This window comes from Anarhichas minor, unplaced genomic scaffold (genome assembly GCF_050575085.1).
Source record: "Anarhichas minor isolate MPS153535 unplaced genomic scaffold, ASM5057508v1 ptg000021l, whole genome shotgun sequence".
In the NCBI taxonomy this organism is placed as follows: Eukaryota; Metazoa; Chordata; class Actinopteri; order Perciformes; family Anarhichadidae; genus Anarhichas; species Anarhichas minor.
The window spans coordinates 7,469,943-7,490,126 of NW_027466467.1; positions in this window are offsets into that span (position 1 = coordinate 7,469,943).

Genomic DNA, 20,184 nt, shown 5'->3' on the forward strand with positions numbered 1-20,184 from the left:
AATTATATGCCTTTCCACACTAAAACCATTACAGCTCCGAGACATGTGAAATCCAGCTTTAGCAGTCGAGACACTGTTGGTCCCTGCAAACAGTCAGCCGGCCAGACTGCAAACAAACATTTTCAACCGAATAGAGAGGAAATGGTTTGATTTGGAATATTCTCCCCTGACCTCTGATTGACTCTTTCAAATGGGAACATTCATTCAGCGACAGTGAAGCGGGAAAACTCTGTGTAATTACATGTCTCTGTGACACTGATCCTCTTGTCTTATCTGTGATATTGTTTCTTTTTTAGGTCACACGATAGCAAGAGAGACAGTGAGCCACGAGGAAACCTGAAACTCTCCATGTGGAAAGGATGGATGACTCACACATATTTACTGTACGATGGGGGGAATTATCAAAGAAAGGACCACTGTCAGGCCATCCATCACAAACCAATGGGACAAAATGTACTCATCACAAACTACGTACACTTGGCTACATGGAGCCCCACATACAGCATACACAGTATGCTGGTTGTTGAGACCAATGGACTACAATCATGGAAACCCAGGGTAAATCTGGACACGAATGGACTCTTGTTTTCCGATAATGGACAAAATGCGGACTGATGAAAAGTAATGGTTGATTTCAAAGAGGGATTACGCATTTCAAAGTATATATTTCAACAAAGCATTCGTGGATGAGTGTGAGATGTGAACTAAAAGCTGTGCTTTGAATGCTTCTAGTTGTCCATATGTAGAGCTTGGAGACAGTGGAGATGATTTGGGAGAAATGAAAGCGATAGCAGCTCATAACTAGCAAATAGCAAATTAGCATCAAATTGCTCTTGTGGGTCAAGTCACTATCATCAAGACTGTTTTGCGGGGGTCATTTTGCAGTTCTAATTAGGAATTTCAGTGTAGGATCATAACAACATATTAAAAATTCATGTAAGATATTTGCACTAGTTGAAACCGTTTGGGAATGTTTTTGTTTTTCTAGATATCTCCCATCTTTTGCCGTGGATGTCACATGAAATTGGAGGTGAGCATTTTGTAAAATGTCAAACACTTGAAGTAGATGAATATATATAAATATATATCACGCCCCATTATTCCTGAGTAGTAATTAATTAAAAATGGCTCTGACTATTGAGCCTCACTTACGTACAGCTTGGCACAATATGAACTAGCAAAGTGTGATTCATTTGTCTCATTTTTGCCCAGAAACATTTTCAAGCTCAGCCTTCAAAGTTATATATCTTTGATCTATTATATTCAATCTCTTATGTTAACTGTTAAAAGGAGGCCCATAAAATGTTCAAACAAGGACTAGTTGTCTTTATGTTGTTATTTCGTTTTATTGGGAATACTCTCCGCTTTCTCTCTCTTCATTTTCAGATTTGTAATTTTCAAAGGCACTGTAAACACAAAACAATTCTATGAATAGGCTTCGCACATTGCCCATTGATTGCCTCCAGAACCTCCCCTCCACCTCAATGCTTCAGTGAGATATACTGAAATAATTGCCTTCGATAATGACAGTTCAACCTTCCCTTTGCAAACATGTTTTTTTCCCCACAGGGCTCGATCATTACTGCGCTGAGTACAATAGCGTAGCGCCCCAAACAACCACCTTAAATCTCTCAATTATCTCTGTCCGTTCTCCCTCTCACACTCGCCTCTTCTTTGAACCTTTCTGTCCCTCTCTTGTGCCCATCTCTCTGTTTTCTGCCACATCGCATACAATACAATAGATGGCACAATTAAAGTAGTTTTCACACACCACATTATCTTTATCCCTCAGCCGTTTGTACCAATGTGCTGCCTTTTTGCTCTCATGCTATCCAAATCCATTTTTTTCCTCTTGTAGACACAGATCGAAGTGCAAGTCTTTCTCGAACTGCATCTGTCTGCCTCTCTGATATGTGAATGTGTTGGGTCAGTGTGCCCAGGGGTTAGCCCGCCGGGGGCTGCTCCTCTGCGAATGAGAGCCTCTGCTTTCAGACATGCTGCTTTGTGAGCTATGATAAATCTGTGGGAGCTGAGCTGCTGCCTCTCCAGCACCAGTGCTGAGCTCTGAGCCAGAGGCAGCTGGGGGACAGCAGGGCTACCAGTGGCAGGCAGCTCCACTCTCTCGTTACTGAGAGGCCTGGATAGCACTGGGCTTCTCTCGGGACCACTGACATGGAATATTTTTAGGCCTACGGTGCAGCACTGCAGTTAGGCCAGTCACACCACAATGCCCTCTTTCCTTCAGCAGCATCTCAGCAACAATGGTCCATTTAGAGCAGGGATACGATGACGTTCTGCAGACGCATGCGCGCACAAGCAAATACACCTACATTCAAACACAAACATTGCAAGCCTCCCACCCACAAACATACTAATGTGGGACAACAGGAATCAGCAGAGAATGTGAATGTAAGGGCTTTGTTTGCTTTCCTGCCCCTCTCTCCTCCCCTCTTTTTCCATCTCTCTCTGTCTCTCCCCTAGAGGTTTCGTGTTCTGTAGATGAGCCTGGCGCCTTGCTCCCTCCGTCCTACATTGCTCTCTGCAGCAGAATCAATATTTGAGGACAATTTGCACTGCGATGCTCCCTGGTGGCTGGGGTTTGACGCTGCAGCTCCACCCTCAGTTCCAACAAGGCTTAGACAGACAGACAATTCCTGCCAGGGACAGATTCACAGCTCGTCTCAGGTCACCGCTATTTAACAAGAGAATCTGCAAAGTGCACCATCGTACGTGTATTTGCGAGTGCTGTGCGGGCTGGCCAGCCCTGCAGCAAAGCAGACACACACTCCTCCGCCTTTGCCAATTTATTATGAGAAGATGGCTGAACTTGCTGAGAGGCCTCAAGGTATCTTGGAGGGATTTCGTATTACCATATTCACCTTTAATGAGATGTTACATAGCATGCAGATTTAGCAAGCATCAGTGCATATCCACAGGTCTACACATTGTCTGTTCTTTGTGTAAAAACACTTCTAACATCCTTGTTACCAGCTGCCTTCAAATATAATAGAATACACTGTGTGACTTGTGCTTAGAGACACATTCTCTGGTGTTAAAAAAATAAATCTTGATATGGGATGTGTCTGTAATGTGTCACTGGGAGTCTAACCTCCCAAACGTCCCATGGAGACTGGTTGCATTCATCTCCACGGATTAACAACTGGTGGAACCCAGAGGGCAAGACCTACAGAGACAAACACACAGCATGGAGGACATGCCTGCAGAAGAAAATGCTAATGAGAGACGATAGGCAGTTTGAGAGAGAATGGAAAACAGAGGAACGATGAGCTGCCTTAAAAGAAAAAAACAGAGATAGAGAGATATAGCTGTGGTGTTTGAGAGAGGGGGGGTGCGTGTGAAGAGTATTTTATGTACGTCTTTGTTTATGCGCTAAGCCTGGGTGGCTCCCGAGAGGCCACTTGCATCGTCAAACCAAACGCCTCCAATAGTCCATCATCACACTTGTCGGCAATTCACACAATCGGTATCTAGAGAGGGAGAAATAAAGGGATGAAACACCGTTGTCTTGGCTTATGCATCATCTTTTGTCAAGTCCAATTTGTATTAGCCTCCAGCCATATCCAGGAAATATGGGTTCAGAATTCATGTTGAGTGAGAATGGTAATCTTCAGATAAAGTGAGTCAGTCAGAGGTACAGAGATGTGTGACAACTTGAGTCAGCTCTAGGAAAAGAGAGCTTTTTGCCATTGTAGGGGAAACGGGCACCACCTCCTGCTGTCTGAAACTGACATTGATTTAATATAAGTCAGAGGCAGATTAGCTGATGAGGAAGATCAGTGTAATCAGTGCCGGATGGCATGTCACTGGTCTTGTCACTGTCACTTCAGAGGGAACAAATCAACTCAAGCCAAAATGTTTCCTTCAATTGATCAAATCTTTTTAGCGCGGTACCCGTGACATGTAATTACTCAAATGTGTGCACAAAAGCTCTAAAAGCTAAAAAACAAATACATTATTAAACCTCCATCTAAGCATTAAGACATGTTATCATGCAGTCAGTCCCGTTCACTCAGTATTCTGGTGCAGCGCGTTAGATTAGTGCAACACGGTCACGTGTATTTATTGGCTACCATAGCTGGTTAGCCGTCAGGTGATGGTGTGGGGATTAATTGCATTAGCTCCACTCTCTTACCCAGCATAGCATATGTGACAAAAACACCACAACACAGCCCATTTAAATTCAATGAAATCAAGCAAACAAACAAAAAAAACAGCAGACAATCAAAACTGTGTTTAATATTCAGTTTGCGGCAGGCCTGCGACGGGCCGATATTGACGGTGGAGTGAACGGGGGGGGATTCATTAACATCTCCTCCTCCCTCACTTTTTCCTCTCGCTCAGCCGTTCCTTGCTGCGTCGTCAAACTCACTTATCTCTCTGAAGCAATTAGCCACTGGAGGCTCCGTTGACCTGAGCCTTTGTTAGACTAACAGGCTGCATTACCATGGCCGTAGCCTGGCAGTCTTGGCAATGCATGTGTCTCTGCCAATGTGAGCAGCCCTGATAACAGAGGAGCCCGGCGGTGTGCACGTGCATGTGTGTTTGGAACAGTGCAGGCGCTACATACATGAATATTGACTGTCAGCGACCATTGTGTCGTTTGTATTGAGCACTTGCAGTATATATACTCTTTATGTATTTGTGTATGATACAGTATGTATGTGTGTGTGTGTGTGTGTTTGCTGTAGTAATGTTCGCACAAGAGGGTGTGAAGAACTAAATGGCCGATGTCAGCAATTCATATCTGGGAAATTTTGTCGACCTTTATGCTACAACATGCAAAAAAAAAAATCAAGAACTGAATGTACAGTAACACTGATAATGCAGACGGCAGACACCAGCCACATACATTTCAATACACAATCCCTCCATTGTATTATAAGGTATGTGCTGCACACGCCGACATAAGTGACAGATGTAATTTTGGCCACTGAAGCTATAAGATTACAGACACATATACACATGACAACATGATGAGTTTCTGGGGAATGCATTGCATGCTGCCACTGATAGGACTATAGACACCATAGTGTGGTGCGTGGCCTGTGGTACTGGTGAATATTGTATGATAACAGTGCTATTTGAAGCCTGTTTCTAATTTGAAGATATTTGCTTTACTTTACTGCCACACTGTATTACTGTCAAACATGTAGCGAGCTCCCTGACATGTGAGAACACACGCAACAGAGAGAATTCACATGAAGATGAGACGTAATATGAATTTTACTGTCAGACAAACAAGGGTTTGCGTCAATGACAACAACAGCTAAGTGTGCATGCATTATTCATAGTTAATTATTATGTGCTGCTCCTTCCTTATTTACCAAATGAATGGTTTGTTTTCCTGAGAGATGTCTCCTGTCTGGTGCGTTGGGTGAAGACACAACAGCCTGATACATGTTCCTGTTAGGTGAGGTATGGAGAGAGTGAAGAGACACAACAAGGGAGGATCTAACACACAGAAGACATTAGTTCCATTGTCTCCATTGGGCCGGCTGCTTCAGATTTAAAATCATTACAAGTTTTAAAATATGGTTGTAGTATTGAGAGCCATACTCCTGTCCCCTCGACGAGCTAGCTTCTGTTCCCAATAGCATTTTTTTCTTTCATTCATGTTTCTGCAAAGCTGAAATATGTTCCTGTGGTTCTCCATCCACATTCTCAGCTAAATGGACATCTGCTGCTGTCGTGAAACTTGAGTGACTTGTCATTTTTAAATCAGAAACATGTTGTGATTGTCATGCTGCGGTGGTTATGTTAATGCTTTTCCCCGTCTTGTAGTTAGCTTTCAACAACTACAGCTCCAACAGAGAGCCAAAGTCAAACCTGTCTTTGTGTCGAAGTCGGCTTCCCTGTCGCCCTTAATTTACACTTCATCCCGAACCCCAATTGTTTATCTTTGCTTTTCCTGACCATAAATTAGCCTAAGCTAAGGTTTCTGCAGTGTGCCACCAGTTTATTGGAATACGTTGCAAACAAAAGAATAGGCAAACTTTGGATTAAAATGGCTGCTCGAAGTTAACTATTCCGTAGATACTCATTTAGAAGACCTGAGGAACATGTTTAAACTTTTCTGAAAGACTGATGAGAAAATGTCTCCTTACATATCGAAGGCATGCATTGAGAAATTACACTTGTAGTTTCTGTCCGCCAGCTACCCCGCTGGTGCTATCGAGCAGGCTGACATTCAGACACATATTTTCAGAGCGTGGCTGCACACCTGCCGGGACTGGCAGCCAGATGCCGTGCCCTTAGCCAGACCTCAGCCCAGACGACAAGCTACGCAGGCGGTGACTGGCGTCTCGCATCCCGCTCTACCCTGTTCGCCCTCAGAGCTGAGGGCTATCCGCCTCTACGGCTGCCTCTGTGCCAGCCTGACAGATGCCCCGTCATAGCAGATGTGAGGGCTTTTGGGGGTGGCAGAATAGAGCTAAATCACTGTGTAATCAACGTGTGTGGTTAGGGAGGTGATGGGGGCTCAGTGGGCACGCAAACATTTACAATTGGCCAGGCAGTCCTTGTAAACAGGAGTGGTTGTACAAAAGAGGCAGGTTGAATAATTGATAGGATGTAAGAGGATCTGGCTTTGGGGGATTTTGGAGCATTGATTCTGGCTGAGGCGGAGTGAGCGGAGGGGGAGAGAGAAAGGCTTTCCTGGTGCTAACCTTTATAAATGCTTCTCTCTTTTTCTTGAGCCCTCACCTCGCCCAGCCGTGGTGATTCTATGCGTGCCAGGTATAGTTTTTCCTATCTGCTTCCGTTCCTTTTCAGCCTCTCTCTATGCTCCCGCTTTGTCATGTTTTTCTGTGTGAAATAGTGGGTAAGCCATCATGCCAGCATGACAACAACATAGCCAGAGAGGAACAAAAGAGCAGATGGCCGCAAAGAGCAAGAGAGAGAAATAAAAGTGACAAAAATGATATAAAGGGAGAGAGGAAGGAGAAACCACGCAAGAAGAAGAAGAGGGAAACAAACAGGGAAGGGGATAGTGAGAGATAGTGTGCCGGTGAAAGGGTAGAGAGAGGAACACTGTCACAGCAAAACATTTCATTCTGTCTGCCCCTGGCACAGAATGTCAGAAAACAACTAATTTAAGTGTGTGAGATTTCCCCAATTTACCTAGATTAAAGTCATTAATAATCCGCCCTCACACACACACAAACACATACACACACGTTGCCTACGCTGTGGTAACCCTTTCATCTCACCAGCTGCAGGGCTCATAAAACGAGCTGATATAAATAAATTCACCAGCCTGGTTTCAAGCCTTAGTCTGCCAACAAACATGTGTGCTTGTGTGCAGATACACACATGCACACAAGCACGCACTGTTTCGCAGGCTCTTTTGACTTTGCCCACTTTGCATTCGCGTCATGTCCGCAAACTGAGAAACAAGATTATCTAGTGGTTGTTTCAATTGAGTTGCACTTTGCAGAATCAGGAGAAAATGTCTTGAAGTCTTTATTCTGGTCTCATCAAACAGAAGAGGTATACAAGATGTGACACTTCTCGACACTGGTCACTGCAAATGCTGCTGCCGTGTTAGTGCTGTGTAAGTGATGGGCGCTCGCTCCATTCAGATGCAAATGTCTCTTTGAACAAAGTCGTACAGCTACACCGTGAGGTGCTGAGACTGTATATTGCCTGTTTTTTTTTTGTTTTTATCAGAATAAATCAATAAATAAACATTCCAATTGCATATTGTACAGTACGACATCAGAATAATTTCTACTTCAAAGTCATGCACATTCACATATTTCTACATACCCAACTAAGTGCAGTTGCAGAAGTAATTTGAAGTCCTAGTTTTGCCTTACCGTGAGACTTATTATCTATGATGGCTATGCTAATGCTTTCCCTCCTCTTGGCAACTCTCTTTGGTTTCCTACAGAGCTCGGGTGTCTGGGGAAAATGAATGGAGATGAGGCCCTTTTTCTGGACTTTGTCTTGCTCCGGGATTTGCTTTATCTTTAGTTCAAATGAAGCCCGTTTTTTGCATGAAGTAACTGAGCACAGTGGGTAGCTTCTCCCAGACAAGAGACATGTGTTTGTTTGGCACTGGGTGGGTGGGTTACATCATCTAGCTGTCCGCCTCATGGCCATACGCTCCTCTGTGCCGACACAAAGACAACGCGCTAAGACCATCATCAGAGGAAATTAGCTCAGTAGCGTTGAAAGCGCTCGCTTCTCACAATAGCCAGCGGCCATGCTAAATCATTAGCCTGTCACTTCGTTGGGGTTGAGTCCAATTATTCTCTCAATCCGCCTCCGAACCAAATTGCATTATTGCAATTATATCCATTGCATGACATATTGTCGTGGCAAGGGTGTATGAGGCGGGAAAAGCGGGAGAGGGACTGGAGATAAAAAAACAAGGGAGATGGAGGGGGAAAATAATTTTGGTGGCATTATCAAGCACCAGGGAATGTCTCACTGTTTGCAAGCTGGCGCTATAAAGGGCATATTGATTATGTGTTCTGCTGTAATGGACGTTTGTGTTTGCCACGTTACATCTCTCCCAATCACCCTTTGTCGAACTTTTTCTCATTGATTAAGATGTTTCCATGTCAGACTTTGTTATGGGAGCTATTCTTGTTACAAACTTTATCCTCTCCTTTCTCTTCACTCTCTCTCTCTGTGGCTACCTAACTCACCCTCTGTCTCTCTTTCACAGAGTCTCTCACCACAGCTTTTGCCTCCACAGCACTCTTGTCATCAGGCTGTCAGTGCTAATCACGGAGCCGCTGATCCTGATCGGCGTGCATCAGATCATTATCCAGACCTTCCGCTCTGATGAAGTCCGAGGTGTAATACAGCGTGGTGTCCTGTCGAACCATGCCCCCGGTTCTGTCGGTGTCACCTGTTATAGCTGTAAATCGTAGTTCCTGCCAAGGGGGTCTGCTGCTGGGATCTGAGAGCATCACACTGAGGTGCTCCGCAGTTACACTGACTGACTTCCTACTTCCTACCAATTTACTCCAAACACCTTGATACACATGTTGACTCCCGTCTGCAACAGTTGACTTCAAATAATATTTCTACTTGCACTATACGGTTGTGATCAGCACTCATAGGGGAAGAAAAGTTCATATTTGTAGCAATAATTTAGCTTCATCTGCAGTTTGCAATTCTCCAACAGCCAGTTTAAAAGTGTACCCTTTTGTCCATTGTCTTAGTGTAGTCAAGGTTTCTTTCACTGGACAACTGTGTGTATGTGTTTGTTAGAGTGCCCTTGTGTGAGTGCCTGTGTCTGTCTGCAGTGAGACCTTGAACCCAAATGTAATTAGACTTGGTAATGATGTTGCCTGTTTATAGCTTAAGCCCTCTGCTATGATAAATGCACTTGACACATGTAGTCCAGACTACACTTCAAAAAGAGAGTGTGGGACAAACTCCATGTCAGTTAGTCAGCCAGCGGTAATCTATCATTGATTTACATCCGGGACCCCGTGCACAGAGACCCGTGTCCTCAGAGATGTTTTGGACTGACCACAGTTTGGACAGCTGACTAATCACTATGGAATTATGCAAACTGCAGAAAACCTAAAACTTAGTGAGGGATCTGTTCTAAATGATCCAGCTATAATGAGTGTTTCACAGCTGTTGCATTTTTTGTTATGTTTGTTACAGATACAATGTTTTTACTCTGTGAACAGTACTTGTCCAGTGTGGAAGCAAAAGCTTGTTGGTTTAAATTGTAATAAATAATATTTTTCCCTTGGTCCCACATAAATGTCCCCGAGACAAGCGTACTTATGGACCGCATTTCATATTGGTAGAAAGCCATGGGCTTGACATTAGCAAAGAGGGAAATATATGTATGAGAGAGTAGTAGACACAGAGAAAGAGAGAGGGAGAGAGAAAGAGAGAGAAAGAGAAAGAGAGAGAGAGAGAGAAAGAGAGAGAAAGAGAGAGAGAGAGAGCGATGCCATGCTATAATGCTATCCAGACCTCTGACCACCTGCTCTACCTCCTTGCCCTCCATCCTGTCTGGGGGTCATTGTGGACACCCTCAGCAGACCTCCACTTAAACTCCTCAGAATCTGACTGAAAAGCATGTTCCCCCTCATTAATCCTCTCAGGATGTGTGTGTGGCAATGTGTGCACTTACGTACATGTGCCACCGTGTAGCCAGCAGTGCATGTATGGTCCTGTGTGTGTGTGTGAGAGTGTGTGTGTGTGCGTGTGTGTGTGTGTGTGTGTGGGTGTGTGAGAGGAAGCTGGTCCGGCCCCCCAGGGGGGTGAGAGTGAGATGGTGGGGTGGTCGGGGCTAGGTGTGATGTGACAGCACAGAGGCAGAGCAGGGCCAGTTGGTGCAGTTCCATCTGTGGCCCTTCTGTTCCTTCAGTACCTGACCTTTGACTGTCTTTAGGTGTTACATGACAAGGATATCTGAGCCACGGCCCTTTAGGGCCGCTAGAGCTGCTGGCTCAGTACACACAGAGGTTAGCTTGGTAGTAGGAATGTGCATTAAGTAGCTGCAGAATAAATCACACCTCCTGCCAAAGGTCAAATGACTTTTGGATTAAGGAGACCATGTGTAAGGATGGGTGTATCTGGGTAAAACTGAGAGGGGATTTTGTAGAGGCTTTGATTCACACTTGACACTGTGCTAATGAGAGAAAAAAAACTGTCACTTCACAGCGCTAATTTGGGTGTAATATCCCAAAGTCAGCCAATCCACCGAGGAGAGGAGAAAGAGAAAATTAAGCATCTGCTTCATTTCCCTAACTGGCCATAGCCAGACTCATTAACAAGAACTGTGCTCATACAGAGAGGCTCCATCGAAGCTATCGTCCTCATAGAAACATGCACACTGCCAGTTAAGTAAAGCACGTAGCAGACTATAAAGTCTGCATCACAGCTCACCTCCATTTGCAGAGTCACAGAATCAGAATGAGAATCTCATAGAGAAATCACACTACGGCAGCAGATTAGTGACAACCAATGACGTTAATTTTAAGGGAGCCTTCGTGACATCAAAGCGACCGACGATCCAGACGTTGCTGCTGACGTGTGCTTCCAATGAGTGCTAACATCCTTCATTAACATCTGTGGTGATGGTGGTGCAAGGCCAGCTTAAACAAAGCTGCCTATCAGGCTGCTGAGCTGCCTGGAAATATTTCTGGGTCACTGAAAGTGAGAGCTGAGCTCATAGCAAAATGGAGGCTGTTGTCACTGTGGAGCCGCAGAACGGATGGGGAGGGGAGACTGTTTACGGCCACAGCAATGGCAACGTTTTTGTTTCCAGTTAAAGAGGTTGGTGAGAGTCAGAGGAATCAATTAGCTTTTGACGGGGCGAGGTTCTTAAAATTAATTAGTGACAGCCTAATTATAGAGGAACAATGGGCTGATAATTACATCTGCAATAATTAATACACTGATTGTAACAAAAGGAGTGTGGAGAACACACTCATCAGCTAATAGCTTATTACTGAGTTGAATAGCTTATTACTGAGTTGATACAATCAGCAATTTTGTAATGAGAGACAACAGAGCTAGAAAACGTGAGCAAAGTGTAGGGAAGGATAGGGGCTGTTGTTACAGATGTCTAACATCAAGAGTCTTGCTTCCTAGAGGGCTTTTGTTGGTCCTGACATTTTCAGAATTGGGGTCAGAGGTCAAGTACACGGTCAAGTAAGACAGGTGAGAAGACTTTTAGTGTTTTTCTTGTCCAGGCTTTTACACAATGGCTTTTATGATAAAACAATTGTTTCCATTAAAATAATTAAGGTTGTTTTCTTAGCTAGCCTATACAACATGTACCTGTTAGCTTAGTTGCTAGCAAGAAAACACAATCGGGGATGCTTGTCACATTCTCTGCGGGTTTAGTCGTATAAGTGAGTGACTGACGTAAGGATAAGTTAAGTATTATCATGTAAGGATAAAAAAATGCCCCCATAGGAATTATTTTTCCTGTTAATGTTCTTTTGGTGCAGGAGATGTGTTCCCATGAAATTAAACTTTTTAAATAATTTTAAAAAGTTCTATACCTTCACAATTCTGCCCTCTGATTATAGACAAGGACATGATGGGGACAGTGGGGCTGGTAAATTCTGGAATCGAGAGCATCAACGATTGTACACACCCATCGGAGAACCTTGTCAGGCAGGTCCCAGCTGAACAGAGGGAAGCGCTTATCAGTTCAACACTCTGGAGGCGCCACAGCGCCGGAAAAGTGGATGTCATGCAGGACTTGGGCAGGAGACAAGGTCACTGCAGGTAAGTCATCTTAGCTGTTGTGTTGCTTTTTCATCTGAAAAAGATGTTGATCCCATCTGTAGGTGCACAGATGTTTACACAGCTGGTACTGGGTGGAGCTGTGGTGGGTTTGTCCTGATTGGCCAAACTTGTACATGCACATATCAGTGGACTGCAGCACAGTAAAGAGAGAGAGCTTGTGGAGAACAAAAGAGGATGGAAACAATGGCAAATACAACGAGTATTGTGTGGAGTGAGTAGGCTGCACTCTGTTATTTTGAATTGGTGGTTGATGAGGTTATGTTTACATTGGTTTACAGGTTGTGCCTTAAAAGTATTTATTGTAATATGTGTATGCATTGAAATAAGATGAAATAAATAAACACCAAAAGATTCTGAGATCATTACTTAGAATAATGATTGTACCTTGATACTGGGGTATTATGTAACTTATCTTTTCAGACTGAATCGGCCCATCAGTTCATTTTTGTATTCATTGTATAAATGTAAGAGCTATGAAGCGTGCGATCTGAATAGCATAGAAAATGATCAGAGTCCCGCTGTTCAGCTTAATTGGCAAGTAAAGTAACAGTCCATCAGGTGAGGAGACCAAATGCCAGTGCAGCAAACAGTTTCAGTTCCGCCTACTTTAGTTCAAAGTTAAGTGGTTTTATTATATAAAAAACAGTAATGTTTTTGAAATAAAAGTTCATCTGTGGATTTAATGCCAAGTCCATGTGCATTCGTTCAGGAATCACAATCTTTAACCAGCTATCCCAGAGAAGATTTTAAAGCCAACATAACAGCATGACCAAAAGCCCTCTTGATGTCTCTATTTGAAGCGGCGAAGATAAATGGTACAATAGACACCACAAATTATCATTGTCATTTTTGCCATTTTTTTATGAATCCTACCATTCCACTCTGCAGTATCCGTCTCGCTGGTAATTTAAACCCATGAGAGAAGGGTCCTTTTTAATTGATTGTTGTATACCTGGCAGGTATTGCACAAGAAACCCTGGGCCATGATCAAGGGAACAATAACATGCTCATTAGATATCGTAATAGCAATATGTCCGCGGGGAAAGCCATAAACCATCTCCTCATCATTACCTCGACACACCTTTGCTCATGTGAAACGGTGTAGTCGGTAGCAGCCCTAAATGCGAGAAAAGCCCACGAGATCAGACTGTCTGCCCTGTTCTCGGCCGCCTTGACAGATGTCACCATGTGAACGATTGTCCTTGGGTAAACCTCCAGCGGGCTGGGGGATATGTGGCAACCTATGATGTAAGCTGTAGGAAAGGAGGCGTCCTTGAGAGAGTTTGAGGCTTTATTCGAGAAACTTGACATGTTTGCTTGTGTGATCGCCAATGGTGGTGTAGTTTCACATTTAACATTCAAGAGGAAAACACATCAATGTCTAAAACAAACCAGCACATATAACAAGAATGGGAAAAAAAACATTAACATTCCCAACAACAAGGGTCACAGCAGAGTTATAGAGGTTAAGTCAATAATATAGGGACTATATTTCAAAGATTTCAATTTTCAATTTGCACATATATGCTGCAGTATGTGGTATTAACTGTATAAACATCACAAATAGACCATTTCTATCCCAGCTTGAGATGTTGTTAGTCGCATAGACCTGACTGGTTGTTTACGATATGTTAGACTAAATATATAACTAATCCTTTTTATTAGACACAAATGTCAAACTAAATTTATTACCCATTGCTTTCAAGAAATGCCAAACACGTTGCTGTTCACATATTTTCAAACGATTTTTTCCACAGCTGTCGCAACAACACATAAGGAATGAAGAATGCAACATTACTGTGAATAATGATTTTACGCAAAGACAGTTCAAGATGCTTAGAGGCTTCACTCAAAACCTGACAGTCAGAAAAACAACGTTGTGGTAATAAAAAGACAAATTATGTAAATTTATTGAACATGGATTTACTGAGCTGAATGCAGGTCATCATATAAATTCTTAAGACATATACAGTTTCTGTGTAGGAGGGCCTTTCTCCTTCGGTCCTGGCTGTGCACACAGCTGGATTCAGTGTTTCAATCACTTTTCAAGTTTGTTTCCATCACAGTTACTGTCTCAAAGGATTTTACAGGCAGGCATTCGACATGGAAACAATATCTCAACCTCTTCACGAGGGCAAGAAAAACATCCAAAATAACCTGAAGACCCCTCGGGCATGAAAACGAAATAAGGGAAACCGTTCTACATTAAAAATAAAGAGTGAAGAATATAACAAAATAGCAAAAGAATGATACGAAATGACAGTGCAGCAGGTCAGAAAATGGAGAAGAACAAAAATAAATAGTCAGAGTCTCTGACGAGGTCACAGCACAACATTCTCCTGAACAACAACACCAGTGTAATGATGCACAGGCTGGCAGGAGAAAGAACTTTTGTAAGCGTCAGTAAGGGCAACACCTGCAACCGCTGCCAGGAAGATCACTGTGCTGGTGAAGGGCTTCAGCTGGCGGCAGTGACCAAAGAGTCAATGGCAGCATCTGCATCCACTGCCAAGCGGCAGCCCTGGCGTCCGACATCTGGAAGAGGGGGGGGGGGATAGACAGCACAGGCAGAGGCATTCAGCCCTGTACACACTCACAGACTACAGATAGTCAGTGAATGTAGAAATACAGCAGCGGCTTACTGTCAGAGGGGCTCAAACCGGTGCTGTCTTTTTGAATTATGGCCCCCTGTAATCACGAGGCCTCTCTGCTGCAGAGGGAGTCTGAGGTGAAGCGTACTGAGCCTTAAGTTGAGTTCATTTTCTCTTCCTTACATCCTTATTTAAAGCACCGGTGCTCTTCACTGCACTGAAATGAGTGGAAGTCATTACTTATATTGACCTTTTAGTTTCTCACAGCACATGTTGTGCATCACAGCAGGAAGCCGTTGGAGGCAGCGGACTGAGTCAGTGATAGATCCGGCTGTGTGTGAGCCACTCCGTCTGTCTATCAGACGGGTATATTGACTTTCATTCGTAGGACATGTCTCTCCGTTTGCACAGGATAAATGTTACAGCTATGACTATGCTTTCTATCTCCCTCAAAACTAAAGCAAATATTCCCCCCATCAGCAACCCTGGCCAGGTACTGTCAGCGGGACATTCACATCTCTATTACAACTGGCAGGGCACGACACATCTCAGCCAGATAGCCTGACTGCTATATATCTACACCCACTCACTTCCTGCATGCTGTATTTTCTGACAGCTAGACCTGTTCCACCTCCAGTTTCATCCATTTCTTGGAGAAAATATGTGTACAGACTTACAGTATGTATCATCAGGCCTGGTCTATACAGTTAATTGTGTCCATCATTGTCTCAGAGCGTCACCCTTATTTTCCACAGTTCCTGCCAGTCTTTCTGGCCTTGTCAAAGCCAGCCCACACTTCTGCCTCTGTCACTGAGGTCTGCCAAGGCTCAAGACAGATATAATTTGAAATGGGTTGTATAACACATTGAATGATACTTTCCGCTTTTACACACGCATCTGCATGAACCATTCCTACATGCGTTTGGGGTGAAATAGGCTTTCATTAGCCTTTGCATCCAATGTTAAGCTGTAAATACATGCTTTGGGGCTCTAGCACCACTGTCAAATCACTACATGGCCACCAGACTCAGTTTATGAATACACTGAGACAGGAAACGGGCTATGCAGTTGCAGAATCAGGTTTAATTTTACATCTACAAAACTTTCACGAGATGTACCTGAAGCTTTAGAGATCCAAAGGCAGTGAGGTTTGTCACTATCTAAACACTCCCAACAGTTTGCTGAATGATGAAGGAGATATCTGACTCGGCAACATTCCTACTTACGGTTCCATTTTCCTTTCGTAGCTCAACTGTTAAAATATGTAAAGTTACATGTAGACACATTTTAACAGTGAATGTGTGTGTAAAACTCATGTAAACTCAAAGCTTATTTCTCAATTAACCAGGTGACTAAAATGGTCTCATTACTAAGGGAACAAAAACAACTAATAATAAGAACCAGTTTTTGAAGAGGTTGATCTACTCCTTTTTTTATTTTAACTATAAAGAAACTAACCATGGTGAGGTTAAGAGATAATGTTTAACTATAGCAAATCTTTTTTAATACAGAGGAATTGTTTTCTCTCTTTAAGCTACTGTATATATGTACTTTTCTTCATGAATATGAATTTATGCACTTTTGAGTAAACATTTTCTTACAGTGGCCAGCTACATCATTTTTTATTCATTTTCATTTAACTCATTTTTGTATTATTTTCTTTTTTTTAAAAGATTTTTCATTTGTTTTGTAAAAGAGTTCTTTATCTACAATTCAATTGACACACTTCCTCTCTTGATCAGAGAAGGATTTGATTCAACCTTGATAAATGTCCCTTCTATAAACAGCCATGAATATGCATCTACAACACACCGTAGGCATGTCTCAGCACATGCATGACACCCTATATATGAAATGGATAAGGAGCTGGCATTGCCTTGCATAATGCTCTCTACTTATGAAATCTTAATTAGCAGCATCTGCTTTGGATCACTGCAGTAAGTGTGTATGACGAACTCCCCAAGTCACAAGAGTCTACAGGGACTCGGTTCTACTGGCTGTTGACTATTTCTCATTCTGCGGCTGGTCTCGCTGCAGTCCTCAGAGGGTTGATTCCCCCACGTACACACTCGCTGGTTAGGCCATGACACTGTCAAGCCTACCCACCTGGGAGATTAAACAGAAGGGGGACTAGTGGTTTGGCAACAATGGGAATATTCTGGCTCCTGGGAGAGAGTGTAATCATGTGTTTGGGGTTTATACGTGTGTGTGTGTATACGCCTACATTTAATATTGCATTGCATGTAAATGTAGCTGCTCCTGCATGCATTTCCTAGAGCATATGCAGGGAATGCAATAACAGGAACATCTACACAGAAGCACCACCACGTACTGTACGGTCTCTATTTGTCAAAATCACCTGTGATAGAGAGATAATAATGTTTCAACATCTGTAAGACATGATGGTTTGAAGCTCAAAATCAAACATCATGTGCTCCTCAAAGACATCATTTAATACGAGGAATCAGGATTGCGTCTTATTACACAGGTGTTCCTGTTACTATGTCTACCCTCTAGAGCTGTGAACACAATAACAAACATATACACCTGCCCAGATATAAGTTAAACACATTTGAATTTTGTTTGCTTCCACTTAGGTTTTTTTATTCAGAGCAGGAGCTGAACCGTGTCATATTACAACGACAGCACAGCAATACGCAGGCCCAACCCTTCCCTCACACACCTTAATCCCCATGCTTGTTTTACCCCGTCTTCACCTCAATAAGACAATACTGTGGTCAACACTTGTTTATTTATGAAGGTGTTTGGTCCAATTACTCAGTGATGAAAATAATGTGACATTAGAGACATTGATTAACTTCCAGTCAATCCCCTGTCAGTGACTTTGTCACAAGGCTATCTATCCAAAGTCCTCTTTAATCTGATCGCTTCATGTGGATCGCGAGAGGATTCTCGTTCCTCTCTGAGCGCCCACTTTTCATGTTTTATTAATGTCATATGCTGTCGAACTGGGCTCTCCTAACTGACTCACCAAGTCATCCCTTTCCTTGTCACAAATCAAATTAGCCCAGGCTGTGATTAATCATCAGGCGGAGCACCCAGTGAAAGGGGGCTGGCACCTTATTAATTTCCTTAATTACATCTTGTATTAGGTTTCAGAATCGTCCCGTCTAATTATGCCGCCTTTGACTCCCAACTCTTTCAACCTGGCTACACAAATTATTTGTGCAACTAGGGGTATTTAAATGGATTTCATTTATAGGTGAGTGTGATTAATGTAATAAAGAGAGGGGTCGGATCAGGCGGAAGGTTTTCACTTGTTTCATTTGCAGCAGAAAGTCGGATAGGTTTGGAAAATACACTCCATGTTACACGCCATGGCTGAAATAGCCATGTTTGAGTCAGTGCTGGGAATTGATGATTGTAACCTTAACTTTTGTAGTGTCTTTAAGATTTCAACAATAGGTTGATTTGCTGGATATTTAAAAAAAAAGGCAAAGATGATCTGCTTTAGACTTTATGTTATGTGTTAGTGTCTCCACACAGTGACAAAATACTTAAAAGTACCGCGGCATCCTTAAAGGATGCAATTGCATTGTCTCTCACATGTACACTGGCTAATAGCATTGTATGACCGCAACGGCACAGACCTGTGCTTCTGGGCAGAGAAGAATTATGAATCAGCCAAATGATCAACACATTTCATATGAGCTCGTGGATAGGCTCGCAGAGCTTTGCTGCCACTGTCATTATTTGTGTTTAGAACGCAATTCTGCAGGCGCTGAAATGAAAAAGAGAGATTATGTGGCCGAGTGCACACACCCTGCCTATGAATCATAAGAGAAGGACTCTGCTGTTTAATCGATGACACAGTCCAGGCATTCATTTACTAAGTTGTTCATTTGGGGAGTGAGTTTAAATAGTTTTTGCTCGGAGCAAGCTCAGGAAAATGCACTGCCGGTGTTATATGAAATGAGAGCGGTGGCAGGGGACATCCCCGTACCGGCCTGCAGCGTAGCCCACTGTGTCTGGAGATCACAGTTCCACTCCAGCTGAACTTTTCATATTAAAGCTTCGCTATATTATAAATGACTTCAGCACACAGGACTGCTGTCATATGTGCTCGGTGGCTTCATCGAAGCATAGTTGTTGCTGCTGTAAGTGCATTTTAGATTACCATGATGCACAGTCTAATAGGCAATCAGCAGCTTTCATGCCAGGGGTCGTTTGATGGAGCAGCTCAAGATCAAGCTGGTCAGTTGAAAGGTGCACCACAGTGGCCATCACTGGATCTCAATGACATGGGGCATTATAGGGCACATTTTAGAAGTGTATAAAAGGGTCTTTGACTCAGCAGTACGTCATGGATGTGTGAGGCTTTGGAGATGAAACAAATATATTCAACATCATGTTGAACACAAGACTAAACACAAAGAGCAATCACTTCTACTTTTGATGTATCATCCTACTTTGGAGCATTCTTAAATGAATATTGGACCATTAAGTGAAATAATTGCAAACAAAATGTTATTTCTTATTTCACACTCCCTGTACATTAGTCACGCTTCAAAGTGGAACGCAACACTGGTCAAGCGGGCATTGCTTAAGATGAGTGGAGACAGGGAAAGTTGAGTGCCTCTTGATGAACCAGTGTTAAAGATAACTCAGCTTTATATTTCAGTGCCTCCATTGAGTTTGTGAGTTTGGTGAAAGGTAGGATAGTTAACATTGTGACAGCTAACAGAAGTGCTAGTACTGAAATGCTTCATAAGTCACCTGGTTGTCAAAGTCGGCCAATTTTCAACCTCTCATGTTAGCTTTGCAGAGTATATTTGAAGAAGTTGTTCTTGGCAGGTCTGATGTAAAGGACTGTAGGGACATTGGATATTCTCTTGCATTTGGGCGAGTGTAACAAGTTGTGACTGTGAAAGTGCAACAAGTACACTTGGAATATGAAACTTTATGAGATAATGATGAGACCTCCTACTGGACTGCATCCATCCAGAGGGCTGTCAACCATTTCTCCCTAATAGATCCATGAGGGACAAAGAGTGAACAAGGCCCTCTTTGTTTAGCATTCTGTGTGTTTCACATTGATTCTTATGCATCCATGTGCTTACAAATACTACTACTAGGGCTTCTTACCATTCTAATTGAAGCCATATATGTGTAAACGTATAGTAAGAAGGAACAGGTTATGTATAGAGCTGCTGCAATATAATTCAATGACATGGCTATTTGCTATCCTTAGGACAACATTCCAACAGCAGTTGGTTTTAAAAAAAGCCAGCAGGCCTTTTTATATGGGCCGTCTGTCTGGTTGCACTCATCAATGTGGCACGACGAACAAAATGCAGTGTGCTGATGG